Raw genomic sequence first — 10,861 nt, 5'->3', positions numbered from 1 at the left:
GCAAGAGATACCTGGAACATCAAAGGACTGGTTGGAGGCCTGGCTCCCCTTGCCACTGACTCTGGGGTCTTGGATCCTTTTCCTCTTGGGACCGCAGTTTCTTCATTCAAAACGGGGACGTTTGGTGTGAACCTGGGTGTTTGGGAAGATGTGGATGTTTCACGAGTTGGCATCCCCACCTTGGAAAGCAGCTGAGTGTGGTCTAGCGAAGCAGGAGATGCGCAGAGCCCGCGGCCCGGCTGTCACACTCCTGGAGTGGCATTTGCACATGTGCTAGAGGAGACAAGTGAAAAGACACCCACAGTGGCTGGTTGGTGACAGCAGACAACTGGACACAGCGTCACGGTCCATCCGCAGGAGAATGGCTCCCTGGACTGTGGTTTACTGGTAGACTGCAGAGTGACCGAGACAGAATAACTCCACTTACAGAAAGATGGAATACAAGCAAAACCGATACTGTTGATGGGTACGGATGCATGTGTGAAAACAAATAAGGAAAGGGTACACCCGGGTTCAGGGAGTGATTTCCCTTGGGTGGGAAGGAGAGCGATGTAGTCAGGGGCTGCTTCTCCCCGTGTGCCCTCATCCCACGGGATGCCCAGCCCGCCACGCTCCTGGCCCCTTCTTGGCCAACTTGCCTGCAAACTGCTCTGCCGGCACCCTCTCTCCACTCTGCCGGCCCAGCGGCTCTGAACCCTTTGGTCCAGGCAGGGCGGGGCCGCAGCCCACCCTCTCATGCTCCACCCCCGGAAGTCCTGTCCCGCTCACTTCCCCTCCCTCTTCCCAGAAGGAACCACTACACTGGCTTCTAACACCATAGGTCAGTGTCGCCTGTTTTGAAACTCTGTATAAATGACACAATACAGTGTGCTTTTTTTTTTTTTCAATCCCTGGTTTCTTTTATTACTTCAGGAGACTCTTCATTGCATGTAACTGTAATTCGGTCTCATTCATTGCTGTATAATATTCCATGGTATTGTATAGTCATTTCCTCAGGCTGCCTGACAAATGACCACAGACTGGGTGGCTTAAAACAACAGAAATTTATTTTCGTAAGTTCAGGAAGTTAGAAGTCAGACAGCAGGTGTCGGTGGGGCCGAGCTCCCTCTGAAGGCTCTGGGGAAGATCCTTCCTTGCCTCTCCCAACTTCTGATGGCTCCAGGTGGTTCTTGGCTTGTGGCAGCAAAACTCCAATCTCTGCCTCTGTCTTCACATGGTCATCTGCCTCTGTGTCTGCGTCTTTTTCACAGCTCTCCAGAGAAACAGAACATTAAGAATATTAATGAAATATTAAAGATATCAAGAAACACTATTAAGAGATTCTTGATGGGGAATGGCAAATCTGAATTTCATAGGGCAGGCTACGAATTGGAAACTCGATGAAGGTGAGGTTGAATTCCCCAGGAAAAGCTGAGTGGCTGAAGTAGAGATGGAAATTCTTCATTGTGACATCTGCAATCCTCAATTCTGACTTTCAGACCTCCAACTGATGGGATGAGGAGACATCCCTCATTGCCAAGGACAATCTTCTATGTTGATTGTAGATGCAGCCTACCGAATGTAGACGCAAATCCATCTCAGAAACACCCTCACAGCAACAATCAGACCAGGGCTTCCTTGACCAAACCCCTGGGCAACATAACCTGGCCAAGTGGACATATGAACTTAACCACCACAGTGTGTCCAAATTTCCTTTTGCTTCTAGAATCACAAGACATCATGTAGGGTACACTCTAACCCAGTATGACCTCATCTTAGCTAATTACACCTATGAAGACTCTCTTTCCAAATAAGTTATATTTACAGGTACTGGAGGTTGAGACCTGAACACATCTTTTGGGGGGCATGGTTCAACTCACAACAGCTGGGTATGCCACAAATGACCTTTTCACCCACTGATGACATTTGGGCTATTCCCATAGTTTGCAACTAGTTGGCTTTCTGGATCTTGTTGACAGGGCATCCCCTGCCTGGACCCTTTGGAGCCTCACAGCCGGCCCTGTGGGGTGGGGCCATCATGCTGTCCATTTGAGAGGAGGAAACAGAGGATGAAATGAGAGCCAGGAGGCCTCTGGCCCAGTCAGGAGGGTGGTTCCACCCTGGGATCTCTGACCTCCAGCCCCACACTGCCCCCCACTCCAGCCTTCTCACCCCCACCTTTCATTATTACCTCCTCGTTGGGGCGTTCCCTTCCCCAGCAAGCTCCGTGAGGGACAAGAAGCAGGGCAAAGCTGGAACTCGCTGGCTTCTAGTCCACAGCCTGCCCACCGCAGCTTGACTCCACCCCGCTCCCTTCTCTCCCCCAGCTGGGCCGCCCCCCGCTGGGCACCTTCTCCCTCTCCGTGCCCCGAGGCCCAGCACGGGTCTGACCAAGTGTGCCCACAGTGGGATTCCAGCCAGGGAGCCCCGAGGGGGAAGCCAGCCTGGGTGGCTGGAGGGCCTCCCTTTTGCACCCGCAGGCTCCATGCAGGACCTGGGCCCACCCCTGCACCTCTCTGCAGTGGGCGAAGGGGATTCCACTGAGTCCATCCCGGGACGTGCTGGGCTGAGGGCCTCGGCCACAGGTGAGCCCAACAGGCATCCGCTGCTGTCCTGTTGCTCTCCCTGCTCGCTGTTGGAGGCGAAGGAGGTAGGGATTCCCAGGCCCTGCTGGCTGGAGTTGGATGTCCTGCCGGCCCAGTCAATTATTCTTTTGTATTTCTAGCCTCCCTCGAGCTTAGTAAAATATTGACTTCCCGATAAAATCTTTGTCCCCAGCATACTGACCCCTCTCCCTTCTGGACTGGCCTTTGGCCAAGCAAAATGGCTTCTCAGTTTCTCCACCGCCTCACTCGTAGCATTTGAAAAAATCAGATAAAAAGTTTTAAAAGATGCACACAGCATAAAATTCCAGTTTCAGGAGGAAAACTGAAAACCCCCATTCCCCTGCCATCTGGCTCCTTCCCCTGTGGCTACATCACCAGTCCCTTCTGTATCTTTCCAGAAATATTCTGCCATAGACAGGAACCACTCCTGCATTTATAGTTTGCACAAACGATACTCTCTGATCACATTCTGCCCCTTATTATTATTTTTTATAGAAAAAAAAAAATTGAGCAAAGCAGGCTTGTTCTAGTTGCCTGGGCTGCTTAAAGCAGATACCATGAAATTCTTTGGCTTAAATGACGGGAATTTATTCACTTACAGTTTGAAGCCGTGAAAAATGTCCAAATCAGGGCATCATCAAGGCGATGCTTTCTTCCTGAGGACCGGCTGTGGCCGTCCTTGGCAGTTCTGCCCCAGGGCGAGGCACATGGCGGCATCTGCTGGGCTCTCCCTGCGCTTCTGGGTTCCGTTGATTGCAGCTTCTTGCCTCCATGGCTTCTCTTTTTCCTCTCTGTATTCATTCCAGTTATAAAGTACTCCAGTGACAGGCTTAAGTCCTATCCTGAATGAAGAGGACCAGACCTCAGCTGAAGGAGCCAGGCTGAATGATCCTGCTTACAACGTGTTCACACCCACAGGAATGAATTAGATTTAAGAACGTGCTTCTGTGGGGTCCATACAGCAACAAACCACCAAAGCCTCAAACCAAACCTACTTTTTAAATTAAAAAAATAGTTGAAGACCCACAAGAAGTGGCAAAAATGGTACAGTTTGTTCCTGTGTACCATTTAGCTCCCCCCAGGGACGACATTTTATGTAATCCTAGTGCATTGTCAGAACCAGGAAATTGACCTTGGTACAATATTATTAACTCAAATCCAGACCTTATTCAGATTTCACCGGTTTTACATGTGATAATTGTTTTGTTTTGTCCTATGTTCTGGTGCATAGTTCTATGAAAATTAATCACATGAATAGATTTGTCCATCAGGATAAAGAACTGTTCCATAGCCACAAAGAATCTCACTCATGTCAACAATTTAAAATGTAACCCTCCCCTAATCCTTTCCATCACTATAATTAGGGCACTTTCACAATGTTATATAAATTGGATGTAACCTTTTGAGATCGGCTTCTTTTCTCAGCATACAGCCCTTGAGATCAATCTAAGTTATTGTGTTTGGAAATAATTCATTCTTTTTTTTTTTTTTTTGCTGTGTAGTATACTGTTGTATGGAGGTACCACAGGTTGTTTATTCATTTATCCATTGAAGGGTATTTTGTGTTGTGTCCAGTTTTTTGTGATTACAAATAAAGAGACTATGAATATTCATATACAGGTTTTTGCACGAGCCTAAGTTTTCATTTTTCCTATAAAGCGTATGTTTAACTTTATAAGAAACTGCCAAACCAATTTCCAGAGTGGCCGTGCCGTTGTACGTTCCCATCAGTGATGAATGAGAGTTCTTGTGCTGCGTCCTTAAAAGAGGACTTGGTATTCTTGGGATTTTTTTTAGTCGTTTTAATAGGTTTGTAGTGGTGTCTCATCATAGCTTTAATTTGCATTTCCCTAATGGCTAAAGATGTGGAACATCTTTTCATGTGCGTATCTGCCACCTGTATATCATCCTGGTTCAGTAGCTGTTCAAGCCTTTTGCCCATTATCTAATTGGATTGTTTGTTTTCTTACTGTTGAGTTTGGAGTATTCTTTACATAATTGCAAGTATTTTCTCCCAGTCCATGGCTTGTCTTTTCATGCTCTTAATAGCCTTTTGCAGGGTAAACATTTTGAACTGTGCTGAGGTCCCGTTTATCTGTTTGTTCTTCTATGAATCATGCGTTTGGTGTTCTGTCTAGACATCTCCCCTTTTCCTTTAATAGATCTTGTAGATAGCTCCATATCAACATGTAAAGAGCTTCTGCATTGAGTGTTTGTGGCTGCAAGTATGCCATTGTGCAGATAAAGGATAATACATTTAACCATTTCCCTGCTGTGCCCAATCTTTGGTGTCACAAACCACGCTGTCGTGGATGACTTTGGGCATACACCATTTCTCATGCATGCGGGTCCGACAAGCCAGTGGGATAAATTCCCTGAGGCGGCATTGCTAGTCAGGGGGTTCAAGCATTTATAATATGGATAGAAACTTCCCGTTGCCTCCTGCTTCAATGTCTGAGATGCTGTTACCACCACCTCTAACCAACAAGGAATTTTACGAGGTTTTCTTTTTTTTTTCCCTTTTTTTTCAGTCTTTGCCAATTTGAGAAGTGAAAAATGGTTTCCCTGTATGGTTTTAGTTTTGCAATTCTCTTGTTACATGTGTCGAGCTATTTCTCTTTCTCTAAGAACTTCCTATATTTTCTTTTCTGTGAATTTTTGGTTCCTTTCCTATGCATGTTTTTTGACGAAGCTTGCTGGTCGTCTTGACGGACAGGCGCCCCCAGTTCACTTTCTGAAGAGGGTGAGGGCCGTGAGCCCAGGATTCCCCCTCAGGCCATGCCTCACCTCCAGCCGCCGGGCCCCTACCCCCCGGGGCTGATACCTGGGCCCCCGCCTGCCTGGCTCCTGCCTTGCGGCTTGTGATTTCTCCCCTCTTTGGACTCGGTGGTCCCATCTGTGAAATGGGGCTGAGAACAGCACCTACTCGTGGGACTGCTGAGCAGACACGCCTGAAAGCGCCCGAGCAGCGCCAGGTGCTCAGCGAGAGTGACATAAGCGCAAGCTCTCTCGTTACAGCTGTCACCTGGGAGGGCCACGACTTCCAGCAGCACCCCTCCAAGCGGTCCCCAGCCCCGCGCCACCCTCCCTGCGGCTGCTTCCCAGGCAGGTTTGCTCCAGCCCACTGTCGGGGCTCGGAAGGGGCCCCCCGAAGCTGGCTGCAGTCTGTTGCCTCCTGACTGCTCCGCCCCCAAGGACAGTCCGCCACTGTCTCCCCCGAGCACGCCCAGGTCTGTGTCGGGAGTGGCCAGCAGCGGAGCCCTGCCCGACCATGGACAGGGGAGACGGGAGTGTACGGTCAGAACCAAGGAGAGGGGCTGCTTGGATGGGGCAGCCTCAGGCCCTAGAAAATGCCCAGGTCTGGAGAGTGTTGGCCTGCCTGGCATCCCAGCGAGAGGCTCGGGCTGTCCCCCTGGCCCTGGCTTTGTGTTTTTATGTTTTATTTATTTTTTAAAAATTGTATTTCTTTGCAGATACATAGATCACAAAAAATGTTACATTAAAAAATATAAGGGAAGTGGAATTGGCCCAGTGGTTAGGGCATCCACCTACCACATGGGAGATCCGCGGTTCAAACCCCGGGCCTCCTTGACCCGTGTGGAGCTGGCCCATGCGCAGTGCTGATGCGCACAAGGAGTGCCCTGCCACGCAGGGGTGTCCCCCGTGTAGGGGAGCCCCACGTGCAAGGAGTGCACCCATAAGGAGAGCCGCCCGGTGCGAAAGAAAGTGCAGCCTGCCCTGGAATGGTGCTGCACACATGGAGAGCTGACACAGCAAGATGACGCAACAAAAAGAAACACAGATTCCCGGTACCACTGATAAGGATAGAAGCGGTCACAGAAGAACACACAGCGAATGGACACAGAGAGCAGACAACTAGAGGGGGCAGGTGGTGGAAGGGGACAGAAATAAATGAAAAATAAATCTTTAAAAAAATAAATGTGAGGTCCCCATATACCCCACACCCCACCCCACTGCTCCCACATCAACCACCTCTTTCATCATCGTGGCACATTCATGGCATTTGATGAATACATTTTAGAGCACTGCTGCACCGCATGGATAATAGTTTACATTGTAGTTTACACTCTGGCTTTCTTCCTTCATGACCTTCTGCTCGGCTCACCTTCCCGGGGACTGGGGTGGGGGCGGGGGCGGGAGCCTGGCACGGGGCCCAAGGGGAAGCAGTACAGTGTACTTGGCGCTTTGGCTGTGCCACGGTGGGTGGGTCACTTAACCTCTCTGAGCTCATTTCCCCCACCTGCAACCTGGGGCTGAGAACTGCATTACTTCCTGGGGTGTTGTGAGTTAAGTTGGATGATGCCTGCCAAGTGCTTGGCCGGCGCCTGGCTTGTAGTAAGCGCTCACTTGGGGCGGCTGTGCTGGGGTGGTTGTTATTGGAACTGAACAGAAGGGTCTCAGGCCTTTGTGCCTCTCCTGGGAGCACCCTGCTCCCTGCCTCCACCTGTCTCCTCCCATTCAGACCTCAGGTGTCACTTAAACGAACACCCTCCAGGTGCCAGGTTCTGGGGGACGAGGGGCACAAGCCACCCCGCCTTCCCCAGTGCCAGCCTTGTCGACATCTCTTGGACGAGGCCAGCCTGGGCTGGAGTCAGAAGCCCTGCCTTCTCCTTCCAGATCTTCTACCGGCTTCCTGCGTGCCTGGGCAAGTCGTTTCTCGTGGGCCTCCGTCGAGGCCCCTGTTCAGCCAGCCAGGGGTCTTAGAAATCTCTGCAACCCCCTCTTCCTCCCTACAGCCGGCACCCAAAGCACAGAGGACACTCACCCCTTCCACACGTGTTCTTCTTGGGCCAGAGAATTTCCAAACTTCCCTCCCAAATGCCAGAAACGGATTCTCCCTGGCTCTGCGTCTCCCCGCTGCCCACTCTCCCAGGGGTGCCACCGACGACGATCCAGTCCTCGTGAACTCATGGCGCGTCCGCAGCATTTCATTCGTGGAAACGCCCCCCGGCCTCTTCGCTAAGCGACGGGCTTGGTGGGAAGCCGTTACGGGGACCCCGTCTTGGCCGAGGTCGGCCTTACTTCCCAGGCATCGCGGGGAGCACGCGGCGTTTGAGAAGCCCCCACCCGGCGACCGCGCCCTTCCCGACAGAGAAAGGCTTGGGCTGTGTCCCAGCTTCGCTGTTGCTTTGGTCGCATCAGAAGGCCCAGCTCAAAGGCTGGGGAGGGGTCCGCTGACTCCTGTGGCCGCCGCTCCTGGGGTTCCAGGCGCAGCCAGGCTGACGCTCCACCAGGCCTCTGACTGACAGAGGAGGAAGTCACGGCGCATGACTTGCCAGAGGACACACAGCCAGGACGCTCCTTCCCTGGACTTCGGCGTCCTCAGCACGGGCTCGTGGAGGGGTGGCACTGAGGGGCGACGTTGGTCAGGCTTGGGACTCGTGGCCATCCTTGGCCAGCCCCGGTTTCTTAGCTTTTTGTCCCGTGGATCCCTAAGCAGTCAGGTGGAAACCACAGGCCTCTTACTAAGTCCACACTACACTGTGATGTAGTTAATAAATATATCACACCCGCCATCCACATGTCCCCACAAGGATAATGTTCTCTTACCTTTCAATTCAAGCTCAGGGAGCCCTGCCTCGTCTCTTGGTCGGGCACCCAGGCTGTGATTGGTGGGACCTGGGGCACCCACTCAGCTCCGATGCAGAAGCCGGAGGCGCCCCCACTTCAGCCACGTGGACTGAGAGTCCCCGAGGGACCCAGGCACATTGGGGGTTGAGTCATGGTGGGTGGGGGGGTGCAGCTGGAATCCTTGGGCTTGCTGTGCTAGACATTAGAGACCTGAGGGTGGGCCACGGAGAAAGGGGGTCTCTGTCTGCCCCTTGTTGGGGAGTGCGGGGGGTACTGGGGCTGGCAGCTGCATCAGGAAGATCCTGTCACTTCAGAAAGAGCTGCTGGTTCCAGCCGGCAGTGGGCCCAAGGCGGTGAGCCTCCCGAGGAGTTGGGGGAGGTATAAGAGGGTCTGTGCCTCTGGCCGGGGCGGGTGAGGGCTGTTGGGTGGGGGAGTCTGCCCCAGCTTCCTACCCCAGCCCACATCAAACGCTGCCGTGGGCACACACGATCACCCCACAGGAGTACCGTCCCTGGCACAGAGTTGGCATTTTCAACCACCATTTATTAGACACCTGCCATGCTCCAGGCACCTTGCCAGGTATCAGGCACCCGTTACTGGGAATCCTTGCATCAGCCCTGACAGCCAGGGACGGAGGCTCGGAGGGCTGCTTCGTTCCAGGTACGGGCCACATGCACAAAGAGCTAAGTTATAACACAGCGTGTTGCAGTCGAAGCAGTTAAAGTGTAGCGAGGGTGCACAGAGGAGGCGGTATGGCTGGTCAAGGCGGGTGGTGGGATTTCCTTGAAAGGATTCTTGGAAGGATTTCCACCAGAAAACGGGAGTGAGAAGGGCGTGCTAAGCAGAGGATGTGAAAGAGATGTGAACTAGCATATGCGTGAGAGCTAGAAGCCTCTCGTATTTTGGGGATATAATGTGGGATGTGGAGAGGAGAAGTGGATGTTGAAGTAGAGGGAGAGGTTGAGTTAGGGAGGGCCTCGGATCCTGTCCAGGTGGCCAGCAGAGGCCAGTGGAGGCCAGCGGAGGCCAGCGAAGGCCAGCTGAGGCCAGCTGAGGCCAGCGGGGGCCAGCAGAGGCCAGCGGAGGCCAGCGAAGGCCAGCTGAGGCCAGTGGGGGCCAGCAGAGGCCAGTGGAGGCCAGCGGAGGCCAGTGGAGGCCAGCTGAGGCCAGTGGAGGCCAGCGGAGCCCAGCTGAGGCCAGCGGAGCCCAGCGGAGGCCAGCGGAGGCCAGCGGAGGCCAGTGGAGGCCAGTGGAGGCCAGCTGAGGCCAGTGGAGGCCAGCGGAGCCCAGCTGAGGCCAGCGGAGCCCAGCGGAGGCCAGCGGGGGCCAGCAGAGGCCAGCAGAGGCCAGTGGAGGCCAGCAGCAGGAGCAGCCAGCCCCTGAGCTTGTTTTGCCCGGCCTGGAAAGCTAAGGGGTGCAGAGGCTCAGGCCCAGACTTTGGGAAGGGCCAGAGCTGGCATATGTAGCTTCTGGATCACCTTCAGGTTTGGGGGGCGGAAATGGCCCTTTGAAAAGGCCGCCGTCATTACCTGAACACTCTGCACTGGTGCCTTCACCCCACAGGCAATTGAACTCTCGGAGAGACCCATAAAGGAGGCCACTATCCCCATGGGTTTGGAAGAGGAAGCTGAACTCAGAGAGGGAGAGTGACTTGCCCCAGGCCACACAGCCAGGAAATGACTGAGTAGGACTTGAACATAAGATTCTCTGATTCTCCCCACTCTGGGCCTCTGTTGGGGTTGAAGCATGTCCCCCACAAAAGCATATTTGGGTCCAACCCCTGGTCCTGTGGGTGTGAACCCATTTGTAAGTAGGGCCTTTGAAGAGGAAGGAGGGTGGGCCTTAGTCCAAGGTGGCTGTCGTCCTTATAAGCAAGGGACGTGGAGAGAGAAGCCACGGGGAGCGGCCGGGGGCTGGAAGTCAACAGAACCCGGAGGAGAGAGGAGAAGACCCCGCCAAGTGCGTTGTCACCTGATAGAAAAGGCAGGAGCCCTGGAGAGCCAGGCTCCAGGAGAAAGCATCGCCTGGCTGGTGCCTTGATTTTGGACTTCTCCTAGCCTCAAGACCATGAACCAAAAACTTCCCTTTTTTAAGCCAACAGTTCCTATGGGATCTGTTTTAGCAGCTGAGAAACTCATACAGCCTCCTACTGCCTTAGTTTAGCAGGGCTGCTACGACAAGCACAAGATACGGGGGCTCCAAGGGCAGCGCAGCTCAGCTTGGGAGACCAGAAGTCCAAAATCAAGGCACTGGCAGGGCCAGCTTTTCCCCAGAGCCTGCAGTGTTCCGACAATCCTCTGTCACATGGCAAACCCTATCTCCTTGTGTCTCTCCCTCCGATTTCCACTGTGCGTGGTGTGGGAATCTGCATTTTGACCAGGGTTTCAGGGAGTCAGCCAGGGACCCACTGGCTCAGGAGGATCTGGGAGTTTCTTCCAACTCTGAGATTCAGGGAAAATATCTGTACCCAGAAGCCAGGGCCCACCAGAGTTCCCCAAGAGTGCATCGCCTTGCAGCCCGCCGAGCCCCAGGGAGCCTGGGGGGGGCTGGTGCACAGCAGGAGGCAGCCATGTCTGAGGCTGGGGAGGGCCTGGGGGGCCAGGGGAGGGGTGGGATTGAGAGGCCTGGGTGAGTGGGCGTGAGAGGGGGCTGCTCTCAGCTGACCTTCAAGGTTTGCTCAAGG

At 53.5% G+C, this 10,861-nt stretch overlaps 1 long non-coding RNA gene across 1 annotated transcript; it reads right to left on the bottom strand.

The window, feature by feature from the left end:
* Nucleotides 1-1,024: 1,024 nt before the first annotated feature.
* Nucleotides 1,025-3,712, bottom strand: LOC111766731 (uncharacterized). Its single transcript, XR_002798693.3, has 2 exons — nucleotides 3,185-3,712; nucleotides 1,025-1,252 (listed from the first exon to the last, which is right to left on the bottom strand). It is a non-coding gene; the product is annotated as an uncharacterized lncRNA (long non-coding RNA).
* Nucleotides 3,713-10,861: the final 7,149 nt, after the last annotated feature.

Source organism: Dasypus novemcinctus, chromosome 26 (assembly GCF_030445035.2).
Source record: "Dasypus novemcinctus isolate mDasNov1 chromosome 26, mDasNov1.1.hap2, whole genome shotgun sequence".
Classification (NCBI taxonomy): domain Eukaryota; kingdom Metazoa; phylum Chordata; class Mammalia; order Cingulata; family Dasypodidae; genus Dasypus; species Dasypus novemcinctus.
Note: the sequence above shows the minus strand (reverse complement) of the source record. Positions and strands in the feature narration are given on the sequence as shown.